Here is a 10,908-nt window from a genome sequence, read left to right as displayed (position 1 = left end):
TTCCTTTTGTTTCTCTCTCACACCTGGCAGCTATCTCTTGCCCTGCCAGTACACTTCACACCTAATCTCAGCCTATTACCATCTCGTCTAGCTCTTTTGTTTCTTTCACTTCTTTTGTCCGATCGCAGCCCTGCCTTCGACCTATTTTCTTTTCTTTCCAGTTTTGAAGAAGGGTTCAACCCGAAACGTCAACTCAAATTTCTCTCCACGGATGTTGCCTGACCTGCTGAGTTTTTCCAGCATTTTCTGTTGTTATTTCCAAAAAACAGATATGTTTTCAATTTTATTTGTAGGGGAGGGAGGGAGGAGCCGTCTGCACTCGACCCTCGCTGCCCGCTGCTGTCTTTGTTCCCCTCCACAGCACTCGGCGTGTTTTCCGCCATCTCCATCCCATTCTCCGCTCCGCCATCCTCTGCCTCTTCCTGTGCTCCTTTTTCCTTCATTTTACCGGCTGTGTCCTCCGACTGCACCGCTCCTCCGGCCGTTCCACGCTCATCTCCTGCTCCTTCTCCCATCTCCTCATCACTCATATCACTCCCTTCTGCCACACACTCACAGCGAGTGGGGCCTTTACGACACACCCCACAGCTCTCCTCCTTGCAGCTCCGAGCAATGTGTCCCGACTCACCGCAATTGTAACAATACAGGTCAGGACAGTTTCTTATGAGATGGTCATGTCCAAGACAATAATAGCACACCTTTACTTGGTTATCATGCAGCACACGAAAGTACTGTACTCCTTGCAGTGTCTCGAACTTCATACGGTACGGCAATGGCCTCACCCCCTCTGGGAACCGCACCTTTACATACCGGGTTCCGTCTGCTACCCGTGTTCCCGGATAATACTTCCTCTTTATTGCAGAACAGATTTTTATGTCCCACGACTCCAACTTCTTGCTTAGCACTTCGTCCTCAATGTAAACTGGCAGGTTTCAAAATGAAACCACCACTTCCTCTGAATATAGCAGAGTGTGGTAAAGCACTTTTGTCGTTCACTATCGTTACACTATAGTTATCACTGTTATATCGTTATCACTGTTCACACTGTTGTATCACTATACGAGGTCGCCTCTTGTCACGCTGTTATACCTGGGCTGAACACTGCTGACTCCGCCCATGGCTCCACCTACCTGCCCAGGTATAAAGGTGGTCGACTGGCTGGTATTCCTCCTTGTTGGATCCGATCACCCACGAGGGTGGGCTCTGTTATTTAGCCAATAAAAACCTATAGTTACTTTCTTAACTCGTCGCTTTTCATTGGATGGATTGATAGGTATATCACAGAGTCACCTCCAAGAATTTCTCACCAACTTTCAGACTGAGTAACAGTCTTTCCACCTCCTCACGGCCACTGACCGTCACCTCGAATCCCACATTTGGCTTTGGTCGGCAGGCAAAGCAGCTTCCCTCGCCACAGTCCTCATGAACCACCTGGATAATATCCCAAGCTCGAATCTTCTTATCCTCACACTGCACCACCACCGTGTTTTCTTTATCAAACCTCCTGGGGTCCCGGCTCAAATCTTTGGGCCTTTTTTTTTCCTTTCCCACCACAGTTTCTTCCCTAATTAAATTCCTCTGAGGAACATTGTCCTCTGAGGGGCCCGGCACTCTGGACCCCTCAGCAGCCATCTGGCTGTTTTTTGTGGGCCAAAAAGGCCCTAAAACCTGAAAACAAAACCCCAAAACCCACCACCAACTGTGTGGCAGGGGCAGGTTGGTAGAGGACCTTTGTGTTACGGATGTTTAGTGTAAGGCCTATGCTCTGTCGTTGAATTACAGTATGCAGACGACGCTTGCGTCTGCGCTCACTCGGAGGTCGAACTCCAAACCATCGTCAACACCTTCACCGATGTGTACGAAAACACTAGTTAGGCCTCAGCTAGAGTACTGGGTGCAGTTCTGGTCACCACATTACAGGAAAGATGTGATTGCACTAGAGAGGGTACAGAGGAGATTTACAAGGATGTTGCCGGGAGTAGAGAATCTTAGCTATGAGGAAAGACTGGATAGGCTGGGATGTTTTCTTGGAACAGAGGAGGCTGAGGGGAGACCTTATTGAGGTGTATAAAATTATGAGGGGCTTAGATAAAGTGGATAGAAAGGACTTATTTCCCTTAGCAGAGGGGTCAAAAACCAGAGGGCACAGATTTAAAGTAATTGGGGGAAGGTTTAGAGGGGATTTGAGGGGAAATTTCTTCACCCAGAGGGTTGTGGGGGTCTGGAACTCACTGCCTGAAAGGGTGGTAGAGGCAGGAACCTTAACCACATTAAAAAAGTACTTGGACGATAGCAAAATACTGCAGATGCTGGAAATCTGAAATAACAACAGAAAATGCTGGACAAACTCAGCAGGCCAGGCAACATCCGTGGAGAGAAAATAGAGTCAACGTTTCGAGTCAAACCCTTTGTCAAGACTTGTCAAAAAGTACTTGGATGTGCACTTGGGGTGCTGTAACCTGCAGGGCCACGGACCAAGAGCTGGGAAGTGGGATTAGGCTGGATAGCTCTTTGTTGGGAGGCGCGGACACGATGGGCCGAAATGGCCTCCTTCCGTGCTGTAACTTTCTATGAATCTATGATATCCGTTTGAGGACCCCTTTGCAAAATTGGGCTGCCCTTAATGTAGCCGGTGCTGAAATGGGAGCTGTGCTAAGTGGGCCGCTTGTTAGAGTCAGGGATTGTTCCCAGGGACTGGAGGGAGGCTAATGTTGCACCAATATTCAAAAAGTGCATGCCATAGGTCTATGGAGTGGGAAAGAGACCCATGTGTTATAGTGCAGTGGGAGCTTGCTGTGCGCAAATGGGCTGCCGCGTTTCCTAGATTACAACAGTGACTACACTTCAAAAACACTTCATTGGTTGTAAAGCGTTTTGGGAGGTACTGAGGTTGTGAAAGGCGCTATAGAAATACAAGTCTTTCTTTTTATGTGAAGGGACCAAAACCAGGCACGTTCTAGATGAGCTCTTGTACCAGAATAGGCTCATCATCTGATAGGGTCTCTCACGATTAGCCTCCAGACTGTCCCTTTCCGCTGAACCATTCTCACTTGTTTGTTGTAAGATGCGAATCTGCCGTCGCTCACGCCCGTCCTCCCTGCAGCTTCACTCAGTTGACGTTGAAGATCATTGGACAGTCTCCTACTCCAACTCCTTCTTTCATGTTACTGGACGAGTAAGCTAGAGAATGTGGGTTCACATCCCCCCGTCCCCCACTCCCCTTGCCGACGACGCCCACATCCTGAGAGACAAATAACAAAAAAAATCTGCGGTCCCCAAAGCCGTGGAACTCCCTGCCATTTCCCTTTCTCCCACAATACTGACGGCTGTAACAATAATTAAGTTGCTCCGACTTTTTTTCAGTCTGGGTGGTGCCTTGCGCAGCGAGCATGGACCCTTTGCTTAGACTTCTTAAGTTAAAAAAAAATATTCAGCAAAGCGAGACAGCAAAACCAAGGGCAGGAGCTGGGAGTCGCGTGGAGAATATTCATGCCGGTGCTATGAAAATGAACGGGTCGTGTGAGTTAAGCAGAACGGTGAATAAAACACAAGAGCACACAATGGCTGCAATGACCGACCGTCCCCCAACCAGACCATTCGACGCTGCGACCAGTGCACGATAAGCTGAGGTCCCGTCACCCCCCTCCTTGATACGATGCAGATACGGAGCAATAGATTGTCGTTTGATTAAAAGGACACATGTAACAGAGGCCAAATCAATGGGGCCAGACGAGTCAGCAGGTTCTTGGTCTTGGTCCCATTCGCAACTCCTCAGATAATGAAGCAGTCCATGCCCGCATGCAACAAGACCTGGATGACGTTCAGGCTTGGGCTGATAAGCGTCAGGTAACATTCGCGCCACAGAAGTGCCAGGCAATGACTATCTCCAACAAGCGAGAATCTAACCACTGCCCCTTGACATTCAACGGCATTACCATCGCCGAATCCGCCACCATCAACATCCTGGGGGGTCACCATTGACCAGAAACTTAACTGGACCAGCCACATAAATACTGTGGCAACAAGAGCAGGTCAGAGGCTGGGTATTCTGCGGTGAGTGTCTCACCTCCTGACTCCCCAAAGCCTTTCCACCATCTACAAGGCACAAGTAAGGAGTGTGATGGAATACTCTCCACGTGCCTGGATGAGTGCAGCTCCAACAATACTCAAGAAGCTCGACACCATCCAGGACAAAACAGCCCGCTTGATTGGCACCCCATCCACCAACTTAAACATTCACTCCCTCCACCACCGGCGTACCGTGGCTGCAGTTTGTACCATCTACAAGATGCACTGCAGCAACTCGCCAAGGCTTCTTTGGCAGCACCTCCCAAACCTGCGACTCTTCCACCTAGAAGGACAAGGGCAGCAGGCGCATGGGACCACCACCTCCAAGTTCCCCTCCAAGTCACGCACCATCCTGACTTAGAAGTAAGGGCAGCACGGTGGCATAGTGGTTAGCACTGTTGCCTCACAGCGCCAGGGACCCGGGTTCAAATCCGGCCTCGGGTGACTGTCTGTGTGGAGTTTGCACATTCTCCCCGTGTTTGCGTGGGTTTGCTCCGGTTTCCTCCCACAGTCCAAAGATGTGCGGGTTAGGTTGATTGGCTATGACAAAAAAAAAAATTGGCCCTTAGTGTTAGGGGGGGATTAAATACGTGGGGTTACGGGGATAGGGCTTGTGTGGGATGGCTGTCGGTGTAGGGACCGGGTGCTAGGGTTTGGATGATCAGCCATGATCTCGTTGAATGGCGGAGCAGGCGCGAAGGGCCGAATGGCCTACTCCTGCTCCTATCTTCTATGTTTCTATGTTATATCGCCGATCCTTCATCGTCACTGGGTCAAAATCTTGGAACTCCCTCCCTAACAGCACTGTGGGAGTACCTTCACCACACGGACTGCAGCGGTTCAAGAAGGTGGCTCACCACCACCTTCTCAAGGGCAATTAGGGATGGGCAATAAATGCTGGCATTGCCAGCGACGCCCTGATCCCATAAACAAATAAAAAAAAGGCAAAAGACAGTTGCCAATTTGCAAATATTCTTTTCTCCAAGGGCACAGCTTGCTCCAGTATCGCGGTAACTTGTGTCGCCCATTCTAACACAGGTAAGTTTAATCGTCAACTTCATATAGGCCGCAACCAGACACCCTACTGTTTATAAAAGTTAGATCAGCGCATAACCACTGTCTTAACTGATATTTGAGTCAACCATTCTTATTCTGGTGAACTTTTGTATGATAGGACGTGAAGAGCTACCACAGGTTTACTATAACATGGAAAAATGATTAGGATTAGCTCCAGTGATAACATTCAGTGGCAAATATGCAGTAACTTTAGCCACACAAACACTGACCCAGGGACAGAGTTCGATTGCTGCTACTCTAACCCCATCATGATGTCAGACTTCCCTAATCTTTTATTAGCCTCTTCCCCAGTCTCAGCAGTGCTCACCACTCCAGATAAACAGATTAAAGTTAATTGTAATTCTCGACTGTGATCTTGCAGGTTGGTTTCTTTCTGTAAAATGAAAGCCTTGTATAAGTACGGAGTCGAGTGTTCCCCACTCAAACAAGAGTGGAATTCAGACACAAGTCTTACAAAAAAATAACAGATTATCTGGTCATTCTCACAGTGCTGTTTCTGAGATTGTGCTGTGCTTCCACGTTTCCTACATTACAACAGTACAACTTTACTTCAAAACCGCTTAATTGGCTGTAAAATGCTTTGGGACGTCCTGAGGTCGTGCAAGACGCTGTACAAATGCAAGTCTTTCTTTCTTTCAAAGGCTTCAAACAGAGCTGGAGTTAAAAAAAACAAAGCACCTTTGTCTTTTGGACTTGAAAACAAGTAGTCCACTGAGATACAAGCCAAGAGAGTCAGTACTGAGGGAGCACCGCACTGTCGAGGGACAGTACTGAGGGAGCGTGGCACTGTCGGAGAGTCAGTACTGAGGGAGCACCACACTGTCGAGAGGCAGTACTGAGGGAGCACCGCACTGTCGAGGGGCAGTACTGAGGGAGCACCGCACTGTCGAGGGGCAGTACTGAGGGAGCGCTGCACTGTCGGAGGGGCAGTACTGAGGGAGCACTGCACTGTCGGAAGGGCAGTACTGAGGGAGCACTGCACTGTCGGAAGCGCAGTACTGAGGGAGCGCTGCACTGTCGGAGGGGCAGTACTAAGGGAGCACCGCACTGTTGGTGTATTGATTTCTTTGTGGGTTCAATGACGAGACATTTATGAAAGAGAATGTCTTTTAATCTAAAGCTTGTTCATCTATGTTAACAGCATTACAGGAGACACCATCTTAGAGATCCATCTAAAACGAAACTAAAACTAAACTGCTTGTCTCTCACATGCCCTCTGCTGGTCAGGCATAAATAATCAATCAGGCAAATATGCTGGTAAGGCATAAATAATCAAACAGGCAAATACTATCACTATTTGCTGATATCATTACATCTCCCTTTCTTAAAACAAAAGTATTTTACTTTTATCTAACATGTTTTCTTTGTATTACTCTGCATTTTAACTGTAACACTTAATGAACTTACATTATCATTATCATTATCAAGGTTTTTTAACCTTGTTTTTTGTGTTCACATGAAATATGTAAATACACTAGAACTTCAAAAGAGAATAAGATAACATTACTTCCTTCTATAACAAGAGTCCTTAAATTTGCTCAATGAGTCTCTCAGGAGGCTTCACACGTCTTGAGGATTTTCTGATTGATTGTCCTTGAATCTGAGTTGTTGCCTCAGATGATGATTTCTCAGCTGTGTGATCAGGTTGTTCAACAGTATCAGTCTTTTGACTTGCTGTGGCTGGTCCCATGAGAAGATCTCGACGATTTATTCTCAGAACAGCACCCTCATCTGTCTGAATGGTGTATGATCTTGGTTGGACTTCACTCAGGACAGTTCCCTTCTGAGTCCATGTGTTTGTTTTGTCTTTGAACCTTACTTGGTCACCAGTGTGGAGTTCAGGTAGGTTTTGTGTTCCTCTGTCATAGTAGTACTTTTGCTTTTCTTTCTGTTGTTCTTTGAACTTCCTCACTTTCTCCCTCTCTTTTGTTTTCAGGAGGTTCTCCGGGATGGGTAGGTTTGACCTTAGCAGACGTCCCATAAGGAGTTGGGCTGGTGACATACCACACTCGAGTGGCGTTGTGCGGTATACAAGCATGCTCTGGTAGAAGTCAGTTCCACTGTCTTTTGCCTTGTACATCAGTCTTTTCACTGTCTGGACCGATTTTTCCACTAGTCCATTGGACTGTGGAAAGTGAGGACTTGACGTTGTGTGGACAAAGTCCCACTCTTTGGCAAAGTGTCGGAAACTTGCATTGTAAAACTGGGGTCCGTTGTCTGTGAAGACCTCGCTTGCCACGCCATGTCTGGAGAATATGGCTTTCATACATGTTATCACAGCATCTGCAGTGGTGGTGTACAGTCTACAAACCTCTGGATACAAGGAGTAATAGTCTGTGACTACAAGATAGTCCTTCCCTTGACATACGAATAGGTCAGCGCCTACCTTCTTGTAAGGTCTGTCTGGCGCTGGGTGTGGCTTTAGTGGTTCTACCGGATTGCTTGCTCGATATTTCAGGCATATTGTGCAGTTTGACACCTCATTTGTCACATCTTGGTTGATTCGTGGCCAGTACATCACCTCTCGTGCTCTTTTCTTACACTTTTCGATTCCCAGATGTCCTCCATGGATCCTTTTTAGCATCTCTTTTCTCAGACTCTTTGGGATAACTATTTACTTCCTTTGTAGATGATGTCTTCGACCACTGATAGTTCCGCCCTGCAGTTCCAGTACTCTGCCATGTCAGGTGAGCAGTCTTGCTTCATGTTGGGCCATCCATCCAAGATGCTTTTCCTCAGTCGTCTCATTGTTTCATCTTTGTTTGTCTCAGTCTTTATGAGCTCCATTTTTGCATCTGCTATGGGCAGTGCACTTGTGATCATGTCCACGTAGGCATTCACTTTTTCATCCATTTTGGTGTTTGCGGGCTCACTTGGGTCAACAGCTCTGGACAACGTGTCTGCTGTATACATCAGCTTACCCGGTGTGTACGCAACATTCAGTGTATAGCGTTGCAGCCTGATCATCATTCTTTGTATTCTAAGCGGACAGCTATTTAGTGGCTTTTGGAACAATGCAATCAAGGGCTTATGGTCAGTCTCTACACTGATTGCTTGTCCTGACATAAACTGGTGAAATCTTTCACAGGTGTATGTGATGCTGAGCAGCTCCTTTTCTATTTGAGCATATCGCGTCTCCGCGTCTGTCATTGAGCGCGATGCATATGCAATAGGTTGCCAGTCGTCATATTTTTGCAGAAGAATGGCACCGAGCCCACTCTGTGATGCATCTGATGATATCTTGATGGGTCTCGCTGGGTCATAAAACCTCAGAACTGGCTCCTCTGTGAGCAGTTTCTTTAGATCGCTCCATGACTTCTCATGCTCATGATTCCATTCCTATTCTATGTTCTTTTCAGTTAGTCGTCTCAGTGGCGCCATCTTTTCTGAGAGGTTGGATATGAATTTACCCATATAGTTGATCATTCCATTAAACCTCTGCACGACCTTTTTGCATTGTGGCTTTGGCATATTCTCAATGGCGGACACCTTTCTGGGATCTGGTCTGATGCCCTCACTGCTAAGGAGATCTCCCACGAATGTCAGTTCTGTCACCCCGAGCTGGCATTTCTCTCTATTCAGCTTCAGGTTTGTTTTCCTTGTTGCTTCCAGCACTTTTTTCAGTCTCTTGTCATGCTCAGTTCTCGTGGTTCCCCATACTATGATGTCATCCATTGATGTATCAACTCCCTCCAGGTGCTCATAGATCATATGGATAGTTTTGTGATACACTTCAGGAGCTAAGGCAATGCCAAATGGTAACCTTAGGAATCTGTATCTGCCAAATGGACTGTTGAACGTGCACAGTCTTGAACTTGCCTCGTCCAATTTCATCTGCCAAAATCCTGATGATGCATCTAACTTGCTGAAATACTTTGCATTTGCAAACTGTGACATGATTTCCTCACGTGTAGGAAGCTTGAAGTGTTCTCTCTTTATTGCTCTGTTTAGATCTCTTGGATCCAGACAAATTCTGAGCTTTCCATTCTTTTTGTCCACAACGACGAGGGAACTCACCCACTCAGTTGGCTCATCTATCTTCTGAATCACGTTCAGGCTTTCCATCCTGTCCAACTCTGCCTTCAGTTGCTTTTGAAGAGCAAACGGAACTTTTCTGCATGGATGTATGACCGCTGGCATACTTTTATCTACTCTGATCGTGTGTTCTCCTGGAAGGCAGCCTAGACCCTTAAATAGGTCGTTGTACTCATTCATGAGTTCATCATAGACTGTCTCTCCTTCGCTTTCCACAACGAGGACTCTCTTTACCAGGTTCAGTCTCTCACAGGCTTTTAAACCTAGTATGGCTTGCACATCCTTTGGCACCACGATTAATGCTAGCGTGTGCTCTCTGTCCTTGTGTGTCACTTTGACAATGCATCTTCCTTTCACTGGTATATCAGTACCTGAGTATCCTGTCACTTTCACTTTGATTCCATGTATCTTTGGTCTGGGTCTAATTTTCTTAAAATCAGTCTCTGATATCACATTAACTTGTGCTCCAGTATCCAATTTAAATGGAATGTGTATGTCATTCACTTTTAGTGTCAACATCCAGTCTCTTTTTTTCTTTTTTGTTTTCAGACACAACATCCACATAGAACTCCTCTATGTTGCTTTCATCTACTGTATGGACCTTGCTTTGTTGCGCTTGGTTCTTACAGCAACGGGCATAATGGTTGTTTTTGTTGCAACTATTGCATGTTTTACCATATGCTGGACACTTTTTTGGTGTATGCTGTGTACCGCATCGACTACATGACTTTCGATTGCCCCTTTCATTTTTGTTCGCTGGCCACGCCTCTTTTTTCACATTAGCGCTCTTTTTGTTAAACGGTTTGTGTCCGTTCTTTCTCACTGCATCCACGTTGCAGCTATTGTCACTGAACAGCTCCTTTGCCTGCGACTTCACAGTCTCTGTAGCCCTACACAGTGCTATGGCTTTTCCCAAGTCTAGATCTTGCTCTCTTAGCAGTCTTTCCCTTAGACCATTATCTGGAATACCACACACCAGTCTGTCTTTTATCAGCGAGTCTGTCAGTCCCCCAAATTCACATGTTTTGCTTCGGTTTCTCAGTTCAGTCACATACTGATCAATAGTCTCTCCCGTTTTCTGTACACATGTGAAAAATCTGTGCCTCTCAAACGTCACGTTACGTTTAGGTATGCAGTAGGCCTCAAACTGTTCCATTATTTTATCCAGCTTTATTTTGTCTCCATCAGCAGCGAATGCAAAGTTATTATACACCTCCAGCGCTTCATCACCCATGACATGTAAGAACACTGACACTTTTATTTTATCACTTTTCTCGTCAGCTCTGATTGCCGCTAAATACAACTCCAAACGTTGTTTGAATCTCCTCCAATTTTCAGCCACATTACCTGTCAACTGAAGCTTCGCCGGTGGGTGTAATCCTACCATTTTTCACTTCGTTAGCTATTCTCCAATGGTAAGTAACGATGTTCTCTTTTGGCTTGCTAATATGTGGAGAGCTGATTTAACTTCAGATTTTTCCTCTTCATCTCTTTCAATCACTTCTGACACCATGTATTGATTTCTTTGTGGGTTCAATGATGAGACATTTATGAAAGAGAATGTCTTTTAATCTAAAGCTTGTTCATCTATGTTAACAGCATTACAGGAGACACCATCTTAGAGATCCATCTAAAACAAAACTAAAAGTAAACTGCTTGTCTCGCACATGCCCTCTGCTGGTCAGGCATAAATAATCAATCAGGCAAATATGCTGGTAAGGCATAAAT

Source organism: Somniosus microcephalus, chromosome 26 (assembly GCF_052327205.1).
Source record: "Somniosus microcephalus isolate GS21.2 chromosome 26, FLI_Smic_1.0, whole genome shotgun sequence".
Lineage (NCBI taxonomy): Eukaryota > Metazoa > Chordata > Chondrichthyes > Squaliformes > Somniosidae > Somniosus > Somniosus microcephalus.
This window is presented reverse-complemented; position numbering follows the sequence as displayed.